An 11,523-nucleotide genomic window follows, 5' to 3' on the forward strand; every position below is an offset into this window, starting at 1 on the left:
CAATTGGTCATTCCTTTCCCCTTACATAAAAAAGCCAGAAAAGCCTCTCTTACTGCATTTCAGAGGAATATAGTTAACTTTGTTTTAAAAGGTGCAGTCTGTCAGAGAACTCATTCTAATTGCCGGCTGAAAAAGTTCCACAAAAACCTGGAATGGTCCAGGAGACATCAGTGGGGTGAGGTCCCGCATGGGGCCAGAGGTCACCCTTGTCACCCCCTGTTTACAGATTCTTGCAGCCTAGTTTCAACTGAGGCTGAAGTCAGGCATATTTTCAAATCAGTCAGTGCATTCAAGGATACAGTAACATTCCAACCAGCAGGGTGGGCGTGGGACTTGGACATGCTAACTCAGTCATTCCTACGACATTCCATCAACCTGGAATAATATTTTCATGAACGTATTACTTTTGAATCAACAGGGAGTGAGCTCAGCTCTTTATTTCTCTAATCATATGAAATGCTAACAACAACAACAGCAATTTAACATTTACTAGGGCTTACTATGTGCCAGAAGCTTCTAAACACTGAATCCTCACAAAAACCCTAAATGCTAAGAAAGCTAGGGTAATTTTTTTCCTGCATCTGAGACTATACAGCTAATTTGGCCTTTTGCTATAAAAAGTCGGTTTTCCACGCTTTGTTGAAGCCACCGAGAATGAAAGGAACTCACCCTCGGCTTTAGGAAGTTCCCACCTTTCTAGAGAAGTCTAAATCTATGTTCATCTATCTCTTCACATGAAGGTGCTCTGAAGCCCTATAGGGATGGATGGGATTAGAATGAAGCCAATACGAAAATTAAACTATTTTTAAATAAATAAAACAATCCAGGCTTGGGATAGTAACACATACAACAGAGCCTGTCGTTAACAAAATTGTTTTTTTTTGGTTTTTTTTTTTTTCAAATCAAGAATTTTGGGGGCATGGGAGAAGGTGGTAATGTCCTAATTATATACACGATCCCGGTAAACCATCTTGGAGAAATGGGGTGGCCTGCCTTGGTCCGGTCTAAAAAGCACAAACTCACCTATAAACGACACATAGTTTCAGTCCAACCTGTCACATTTATGCCTTCACTGCCAGTGAGATGCACTGGGGCTGTCTTCTCAAATGGGAAACGAAGTAGTCACTTTTATTAAACCCTGTGTTCACGAAGGAAACAAAAAAGGGGTGCATAGTCTCTCCCTTCATGATATTAACCAGATAAAGTGTTTAGTTAGGGGCCAGTGCTACTAATGAGCTCATCAGGGACTGCTCCCTTCAGTGTAGTCCCTCAGTTAGGGCCGGTCTTCTGCCCCAGCCGTACCTTACCAGGTACCTGGTAGCAGGGAGCACAGACAGGCCCACTGGCACATTGGCAACTAGCGGTTCCCAGACCTAAAGACATGACAGCAGCCTGGGAAAGCATGGGTGGGCCTGGAGGAAACCAGGCCTTGGGGTTCTCACGGTTTCACACAGGTATGTGGTGGCTTAGGGGGCTTGAAAGGCATTTCTGGTGCCTAGCCTGAGCATCCACAGTGGTGCAAGGACAGGTCCCATCTCCAAGCTAAAAACAGTCTGTGCTCTTCCTTCGACACCTAGATTGCAAAAATCAACCCCAAATAAAAGTGAAAAGGCACATCAGAGAAACAATAAATATCGTCAAAGAAACGGACGCTCAATATTTCTGAACATACAGCAAACACAAAAAAGCCAACTATAATCAGTGACAAAAAAAAGCCCAATCTAGGCACAAATGCAAAAAACCTCTCCATTTGTACATGTGCAAATCAAATTACATACATGAAATAAATGAGGTGTTTACTGGCATTAAAAGAAGTATGTTTCCCCTTTGAGTTTTTACACCTGAAAGTGTTTACATGTCAAAGGAAAGCTTGCTTTCTTTTAATAAATTAGATAAATGCTTTCCTTCAAGTTTTTTAAGAACTTAGGATAACAGTGTGTGTGGGGGGGTGAGGGGTGGGGGGAGAGGGAGCCAAATTTCACTTAGGAAAAAAGTACAAAATGTTACATACAGATCTGGCAAGATATGCTCATAGCACAGGAAGACACTGTTCCTGGCCTAGTCAGTTACAAATTGGTTTAGAGTTTATTAAGAAAAATCATGACTTTATAAACCAATGTCACCCCAATAAATTTAGTTAAAAAAAAAAAAAAACCCACCAAAGGCCCATACTCAGATCACCTTCCTCTTCCACAACAGGCAGGGGTCAATCCCTTTCCACACAGGGCAGATGGAAGTCCCTCCCAGTTTTCTCTTGTGGGCCACTGACCTGACTTGGGGCAAGTTCATGGAGGCCTAGGAGCCCGTGTACCTCCGGTGTCAGAGCCTCTATTCATAATGCCCTCAACAACTGGAATGTGGCTTGGTCTGTACCAGGAGCTGCAGCCCGACCAGCAGAATTGCGCCTCACTTTGGCCAATACTGGACTGGCAGAAGCAAGTGGCATCGGAAGTGGGGAAAGTACGCTGCTGGTCTGCCTGATCGGAGGGGCCTGACACAGAAAGAATGGGAAAAGAGAGAGGCCCTGAGCTCAGGGGCAGCCAGTAAACAATCCTCGCAGCTTCTGGGACACAAGGCAGGCACAGCGTTTTTCCACAGAACAGAGCTTCCCAGCTTCCTTGCTTTCTGAATTCCCGTGCTTGTTTAAACAGCTCTTTGCAAAAAGTTAACTTCACTGAGCATGGGAAATCCGTCTTGGCCCACAGGCTCTCCCTGGCGGTTGAATGCCTGCACTGACATTCTCAGCACTGGAAGCTCCCAGAAAAGCCCAGGAGAGGGCAGCACTGGCCCAGGAATTATAGGCCTGGGCCCGCAAGCAAATTCCCACAATTTAGGGTGCAGTCAACGGGCCCATTCATAGGGAAAAGCAGCTCCTAACAGCAAGGATGGCAGTTATTTCTCCTCCAACTGCAGGAAACTGCCCTTGCAAAGCTTAAAAAACATACTAACTCACACCCTACTACCAAGGTTTCCTTCGAACTTCTGCCCTTGTTGCTGGGCCCCGGCCTCCCCATCAGCGCTCTCCCTAGCACATGTACTCATGGGCCACATGACGGGGGGACCCTAGCTGCCCCTCTTTAGCCCTTCCATTCTCAAAGACTGGAGGTGTGATTCAGACCCACTGAGAGATAAGCAAAAAAAAAAAAAAAAAAAAAAGACTGATTGTGCATTTGGTATTATTTATGCACCAAGGAAGAATCAAGGAGCAGGCAGAATCTGACTTCTCATAACCTAAAGGCTCCCTCCACTCTCTCTCTGGTCCTCTGAAACAGATTCCTTCATTTAGCCTCACTTCTTGAAGGCCCACCCACCCATTAGTCTTGTTAGCTGTTCTATCTGGTGGAGGCTGGGCCAGCTGCCCAAGGGCACTCATGGTGCTGGAAGCCAGGGCTGCTGGTGGCGCCAAGGCACTCAAAACCACCCCTGAGCGCTGGGACATTCCGCAAGAGGGAGAGGGCTCACTTACCAGCATGGAGATGCCAGGGGCGTCACAGGAAACATACACTTATACCCAGAGAACTGAAACAGTGCTTAGTGGGGGTGGGGTGATGGGGGTGGAAAACTCCCACGAGGGCAGAGCACAGAGACTCTGGGGCTGGAAAGGGGGTCAAATGAGTCTGACCAGGCCAACCTGCCAACTGGCTCAACCCCCTCAGAATATTCGCGCCTGGAGTAAAAGCCAGCATCAGACTCCCCTGCAAGCCACCCCCATCCGCACCCCCAAGGGGGAGCAGCCAGGACAGTGAGTCACATTCATCTTGGCCTGCACTTGCTCCCCAGGCCAACATCAAGTTGACCGAGAGCCCCGCATGCCCAGGGGGCACCTGTCCTCTAGCTGCCATCCCTCAAGCACACACACGAGATTTTCTTTTGTTTTGCCACTATCCACATTGAGGAGCGTAGTCCCCACAGCTGCTCTAAGTGTGTCACCAGCCCCAAAGTGCACCCTGTCTCTGTCCCTCCTGCACCTCGCCTGAAGTTGACAGATACATTATAGTGAAGGTGGATGGTAAACAGTGGAAAATCAAAAAAGACGTGTGATCCCTCTTTGCCCTCCCCTCTTCCCCCTCCCTCCCTCCCAAATAAATAACTTAATGGATTCAGGAATGTTCCCACACAAAGTTCTTTCCAACCAGCCCAATTCCTCCTCTGGTTTTGTTTTGTTTTAAGTGAATCTTGAGATTCTCTATCTTGGAGCAGCTGCATCGACAGATTCTCCGTACAGTTGCTCCTCAAAAAATAAAACGAAGTTGTGCTGGGAAGAAGCCAGGCTCCCCTCCTGCTCTCGTTTTGTTTTGGGGAAAACTCCGCTGTGGTGCTCTGACCCACTAGGAGCATTCCCAAATAGAAACCTTTCAACAAAAACTTCAGGCTCTGGCAAGAGTCCCTGAATGAGGTCTGCAACCCCCTGGCTCTGCCAGGACGGGGCTGGAGCCACTGTCTTCCCCAGTGGAGTGCATGTGGGGCCATGTGCCAGTGGCCACTATAGACAGTCTTTACAGAGAGCCACCTGGCCTTTGATGAAGTCCCGGCAGGGGCAGATCCTCTGGTGCCTGGGGTGGGCGCCTGCGCAGCTGAACAGCAGGAGGTCACCTTGAAACACACAGTGCTTGCTCCTGGGGTCAAAGGAGGGCACCAGGATGTCCTTGGCCAGCTCTGAGCTTTGGCAGATCACCTCGTACCTGAAGAGGAACAGAAAGGCGCACAGGTTGGGATTGTCCTGTTACTGACTCCTATGGCCCACCTCCTGAGGTGTGGGAAGCACGTTTGGTTCTCTTGCTGTAGAAACGAGATGACGGCCACCCTCTGACCCAGCAAATTACCACCCCAAGGGATCATGGCTTGAGAAAGGTATGTGCCTGAATATGTGCGAGTGGGAATAATGTATGGAAGGCTGCTTAGTGAGGCTCGCCTGTAGTAGAGAAAAACTAGAAATAACCCAAATCCTCACCAAGTGGGGAACAGCTGAAAAATTATGGCACATCTGTGCTTTTGGAGTTTTAAGCAGGCTTGAAAAAGAATGAGGTAGAAATGCAAGCTTCAGCATGGAGAGCTGTCCTGGAGGAGGCAAGTAACAGAATGGGATGTACACTGTGATCAACCTATGTGTGACGGTATGAGTGTTAGTGTGGAGGAGAGTATACGTGTGTGTGTGCATGTGTGAGAAATTGTGTGCATGAGAGAGAAGGGGGGAGGGAGAAAGAGGGAGGGAGAGAGAGAAAGAGTGTGTGTGTGTGTAGTGTATGTGTGTATGCACAAAAAGTCGAGAAGGCTACACACCAAAGCCTTCATAATGGTTACTTTTAAGGAGTGAGATTGGGGTACGGACGTGTATTATTTAAATATTTTTAAGAACTATGTTTAATGATTTTACTACTGGCTTACAGATTCTTGCTATACTGCTTTACTCTCCCACCGCAGAGTAATCAGATGGTCTGGGGGTGGAGTGGGGGCGGCGGCGGGAAGGGGAAGGTGCTGTCCCAGGGGCATGGATTCACTGGACCTTTGCAGCCACCCTCCCAGCAGCCATGGAAATAGTAACCTCCTCCTCCCCGCTCCTAGAGGTTAGTGCCTGAGGCTTCAGGATATCCAGAGCAGGGGTTTGAATCCGGCCCTGATCCCAAGCATGTGCTCTCAGTCCTCTGCCATCTTCCCCCAACAGCTGAACTGTCAGAGTGCCGGATACCCTTTCGCTTTGCTTTCTCAGGCTGGGTGGGACCATTGCCTGGGGGCTACAGATAACCAGGTATTCCTGCGCCCAACGATACTGGCCTCTTATCTCAAAGAAGAGCCCCATATCTTCTACTCTGGCCTGGGGTACACTGGGCCCGCTCAGCTTGGCTCCCCCAGAACAAGGAGGCCTCACTGGGTGTCCAGCCTGTTGTCCCATATGCCAGGTGGGGACCAGTTCAGAGAAGAAGGTGTAGGGGAGCGGGGGCAGGCACACCTGGGTTTGTGTTCTGGCTTCATTAGACAAATGACTGAGCCTCTCTGTAGTTCAGTTCCTCTTCTTTGAATTGGGGATAAATAATCCTAAACTCACAGGGGAGGTGCAAGAGAGACCTTAGTGCTTATTAAGCACTTGGCAGAGTCTAGCTCTGGGTACGTATTCAGTAAAGGGTAACTATTATCATAATTACAAGCATCATTGTCACGATGATCACCCTACCCTGGCAGGCACTGGCTGGGCCATGCCACCTTCCTCCCTTGCTCTACGCTGTGAATTTACACACATGCCAAACTTTTCTTTTTTGCTTTGTTCACAGAAGTCTTGATTCTTTAGGACAGGGCAGGAATCCAGATGGGGAACTCAAGGTTTCCTGCGGCCTCTGGAAAGCTTCCAATGTTGGGGAAAAGCATCGTACCCCACTGCTCCTGACCCTTCTTGTCCTCCTCCAGCCCCACTACCTGCCTGGCCATGCGCCCTTGCCAACTTCAGCCAGGCGTCTCCCAGCACATCTGGTGGGGCTTCTGGTGGCTCTCTGGGGCTGCCAGCCTGGCTCCCAATGCTCAGAAGGGCAGCACACCCCCTCTCATCTTGTTCCTGCAGGCACCGGGGGGCTCTGTGACTTCCCTACATGCCCTAACACCTCTGGTCCTGGCATGCCGTGAGGAGGAGGTGCCCAGAGGGTTAAGGGCATGGACCATGAAAGCGAGGGCAGGAAGTGGGGATTTTATGACTCTCCTAAAGGAAAATGAGTCAGAGATTTGGGGCTTCCAGGTCCTACACAGGATATCCCTGCTGGCCACTCCACAGAAAGGGTCTGTGGAGCTCACTTGTACATTAAAAGTTCCATATGGAATGTGGCCTTGGGAAACAGTTATGCTTATGCTATTTATTTATTTAGGCCAATTTACAGCAGCTGGTATGTCTTAGCTCAAGCCATCTCCTGGTATTCTGCTAACCAGGAGTGTAGAAATCTCTACAGCTCGTCTCAGACCCCACGGCAAGGGGTGTAATTGTCAGGAACCATGAAGAAACCCTCCTACTCCTGCCCCGGGTCATCTGGACTCAGACTCTAGGCATAGCCTCCCGGTTGTGAGCACACTTGTGCATGAGTGTGAGCACATCTTAGCCAAGGCTGCAGTGAAAGCAGCCTGCCTGCCCATGGACAATGTCCAAAGACTACCACAAAGTGCTCAAGCAGCATACATTCCCAGAACCACAGGTGACCCATCACGAGGCAGCTCTCCAAAGGTTCACTTGATGCAGTGTCATGCGCACGCACAGCTCTGACTACTCTTGGATGCCATCCAATGAGCTCTCCCTTTTATTAGTATGTGGGTGCCTGTCCCATAGCCCTGGGCAGTCAGGAAGGCCACACCATTATCCTTGCTTAACTAGTGAGCTGAAGTTATCAGAGAGGCAAGGTGACTTTCCCCAGTCGCTGGAGTGCATCCAGAATTCAGACAGCCTCCCCAGCCCAGCAATCCTCATTTTCAACCCATGGACCCCTTGCCTTTCCAGGGCATGCACGTTGCCGTTTCTGCCTCTCCGTTCCTGTGATGTCTCTCTTTCTCCTCCCAGCCCCATCCTTCCCCTCTCTCTCTCTGCCACTCACACACCCCCTCCCCCGACCACCACTCATTCACACACATACTCTCTCACACCCGCCGGCACAGTGTGCAGTTTCCTTTCTGCAGCCCCTGTGGTGCTGACCTCCTCAGCTGGCCTGAACAGCTTCCCTTATAGGATGGGAGCTGGTGCTTCTGAGGCCCATCAGTCCTCGGTTTACATTTTATAGCCCTTGAAGAAGAATGAAAGGGAGAAGACCCATCTTCCCATGGGACCACTGACTTCCTGAGAGGACAGAAGCTGCCCATGCTTTGTGACACAGATGCAGGGTGAAGGGAACGAAGCTGGCCTTTCTCCTCCCATCTTCCCTGCCCTGGAGTTCCCTCTGTCACCCCCCGCCATACTTATTCCAACGCCATGTTGGCCAAGTGTCCCCAAATCCCTTATGACTCAGGGCTACCTCCCTTCTCTCGGGCAGCAAAGTGCTCATAGTCCAGACTTCAATGTTCAGAACTCCCCCAAATTCAATCTAATATTTTAGGAGATACAATTTGAAAAAGTGGCAAAATTACGAATGTCTCACATGAACACACGTTCCAATTCATGGAGCCAAGGTCCTCCCCACTGGGCCACACTAGCATGGACTCCGGCTCTTTCAGGGCCTCTGTCCTTTGGTCTAGGTCAGGTCACATCTGAGTCATGCTCTGTGCACAGGAGTTCGTGGTAACCCCTCCAGCACTATGAACAGGTGCTCAAAGACTAGCTGCCTGATTCCCCAATTCAAGACAACAGTGTGGGATACTCCAAAGGACTCAATTCATGTCATAATCCAGGCCCCAAGTTGGAGAAGAAACAGCAGTACTGGCTTGTCGGAGGGCTCACTGCTAATTGGGCATGAATATGGATGGGCCAGGGTTGCCTCATGCTGAAGAGGCACTCATCAGACTGCCAGGTAGCAGGGGTTTTACAACATTATCAGTATTTACGAATGCAAGACCAACGTACTCAATAAGGCTCTCACATTCAGAGAATTAATTTTGGGCAGCTTTATTGCCAAGTTAGCATTCACTGTAGACTTTTAGGAAGAAAACCCACATATCTACAATGAGGGGGTGAGGGGGTGTTGTTAAGCAATCCCACGGCACAGGGCCTGGTTCTTCCATCTCGGCCCGGTGGCCTCAGGCCTGCTTCATTGCCCAAAGCTCTGGAAGGGGCTGTTCTGCTCTGTCTTCAGCACTAGCTGGCACAGTGTCTCATTATCGCCCAGGATGTCCCCATTTTATAGGTGAGAAAATTGAGGGAACAGAGGAAAGTGGCCCATTAACTCCTTTTTCTGTCCATCTGATAGACCTAGACCTCTGCTCTGGAGATGGGCTGGCTGTGTGGGGCCCTGTGCTATCTGGGCCAGGCCTTGATCATGGGACTGGGACAGCAGCCCTGACTCCTGCCTGGCTAGGAAGGACCACAGTGAAGGAGTCACATTTGGATTCCACTCCCAGGTTGCAGAGTCTCGTATTCTCTCCTCCAGAGCGGGGGACGGGGATGCATGTAGACATCTATGTGTACAGTCCTCAATCTACTCCCAGTGAACACAGACTCCGACAGAGAGAGAGACACTCGAGGTTCTCAAACGGCCACCTTGCTATGGGAGCTGTTTGCAAAACGAGCTAGAGGGAAGGCCCTGCTAGAACCCTAGAATTCAGCATGTGTGCTATGCAAATGGAAGCTTCTAGTACCATTACAGGCTTTCCATAAATATCAGACTACCACTACCTCTCACAAAGCCTCACTGGTCACAGAGCAGGGCACCGCACCGACTCTGCCTGGTCTGGCGTTCATTCTGATGGTGAATCAAGGCCACCGCCGGTTCTGGTCTTCACGGGAAAAACACCATCTCCCACGTCCCTCCTCAGGACTGCTGCCCTGCGAGTGAGATTGCTAGCGGCTATGTGCTCTTTCCAAAAAGGGTGAGATGGTATAAAAGGGTGGTGTAAAAATACCACGCTTGAGAATAAGAAGACTGACAGGTGGGACCAGGCCAGCTCAGACCACTGTGCACAGATAAACGCAATGGCCAACCGCATTCTCTCACAGGGCGTGAAGACAGAATGGGGGGCAGGCAAGCCTCAAACCTGAGTCCACTCTACTCCTTAAACGTCCTCTTCAAGACTGGAACAGTACTACTGCTTTGCTGAATATCTAGGCCTGGGATAGCAAATCTTTTTAGGGGAAGACACCTAATTAGAGCTATCCAGGTGGTGGCAGAGGCTAGGTAATTAAGAAATATGTGGCCCAGGGTGGGGTGTGATAAAAATGAGGAGATTTGCATTGACAGGGGGTTGTGAGTCAGAGGCCAGAAGAAACCTCACTCGGAAATTTGAGAACTGCAAATGCCAAATTCAAAATGCCAGTGCAAAGGGGCATAAATGACATCAGCAGAAGTAATGCAAGCACGAGGGCCAAAGTTCAAGCAAAACAGACGACTCCTCCTGGGCACAGCTCTCATCTGCAAACCTGGTGCTGCATCCACAACTTGCTAAGGGACCCAGCACAGGCGGGCCTGCTCGCCCTGCGGGATGGGAAGGTGGACATGGGCTTTGCTGTGGGCAGTTCTGTGCCAGGGTGGAAGACTGTCACCCGCTGCCTGCACTGTTCAGACTCTGCTGGGGGCCATCTGGGGTCCTGGCTACTGCTAGGGCACCCCAGGGGCGGGTCCATTCATGCTAATGATTCTGTGCCCATCTCCGCCCTCATGGTTCCTGGGTATATAACATTAGCAAACTGAACACCTCCCACAACCTCTAAGCCCAGACGTGGCATTATTTATGCAAATACAACACCCCCAAGTTCTAAATATATCAGCATGCCAGGTAACCTCATCTAACCTAACTAGAAACATGCTAGGCTAACTATCTTTGGGCGGATCATGCTGCAACCTGCTCCCCTTCCCACACTTCTTCCCAGCAGCCCACAAGCCTGGACATGAAAACGTCACCCCTCTCAACCCACCTCTAACCCTCTAGCCCAGCTGAGCTGCTCTGCCCGGACCCAGCACTTACTTCAGCATGTCCTTGTCCTTGTTGAGGTGCTGAAAGAAAGAAGGCTCACAGATGAGCTGGTTCTCCTGGCACACCTGCTTGCAGGACTGTCCAGGCTCAGCAAGCTTTACCTGCAGGGCACTGAGAGGTGGCCACATCACTTGCCCGTGGCAGAAGTCCTAGAAACGACAACAAAGCCATCAGCCAAGGGACCAAGGGTGCAAGTGAGGATTCTCAGCTTGTCAAGCAGTCCCCCGATAAGGGGGAGCAGCTCGCTGTGAGAGCAGTGAAGGGGAGGAGATGGCAGCCAGACGGACTTGGGTTGGGAACTGGGCTCGGCCAGAACATGTCCTTGGGCCAGCTATTCACCTTTCTCTCCACCAGCTACCTCAACTGCTAAAATGGACGACGACAGTATCTCCCATACAGGGTTCCAGGATGAGAGGTAATGCACATTATGCTCACAGTCCCGGTGGCCAGTCATTATTATTGCCATCAGCAATCACACAGCCCAGCTATTTAAAGCCTCTGTCCTCCCTGGCCCATCCGGGGGCCCACCTTTACCAGCTGTTCTGTTCTGTCGCTCTAATTCCAAAGACATTTCGGTGTCTACCTAATTTGGCAGTTACCTAAGATGACATTGTTTTGTTAACACTGGTTTCAACTTTGTGAAGCGAAGGAGCACAGTAAGGTGTCTGCATGCATTGCTGACAGAACCTCTCGTGGGGCCATGGCCTTGGTGAGGGCTCAGGGCTTGTTGGTTGAAACTAAGTACAATACCGCACTAATTCAACAGCTAGAGAAGCAGTCTGAGACGTGTCATAGGATGTGAAGTAAACTGGCACCCCCTGCAAAGAGAGGTGCCTCCAGCATGGAAGGCGTGTGGGAGCTTAGAATGGGGCAAGCCCAGTCACTCCTGGGATCTAGAGGTAGTGGAGGAAACCAGCCCGTCCAAGGGAGACCCAGGGT

The 11,523-nt window shown here is 50.3% G+C and overlaps 1 long non-coding RNA gene across 1 annotated transcript; it reads right to left on the reverse strand.

Annotated features, from left to right (window-relative positions):
* Window positions 1-400: 400 nt before the first annotated feature.
* On the reverse strand, window positions 401-10,735 carry LOC105288351. The gene is made up of 2 exons (XR_895592.2): window positions 10,576-10,735; window positions 401-4,682 (listed from the first exon to the last, which is right to left on the reverse strand). It is a non-coding gene; the product is annotated as an uncharacterized LOC105288351 (long non-coding RNA).
* Between the last annotated feature and the right edge of the window lie 788 nt (window positions 10,736-11,523).

The sequence above is a fragment of the Pteropus vampyrus genome, unplaced genomic scaffold (genome assembly GCF_000151845.1).
Source record: "Pteropus vampyrus isolate Shadow unplaced genomic scaffold, Pvam_2.0 Scaffold17, whole genome shotgun sequence".
Lineage (NCBI taxonomy): Eukaryota > Metazoa > Chordata > Mammalia > Chiroptera > Pteropodidae > Pteropus > Pteropus vampyrus.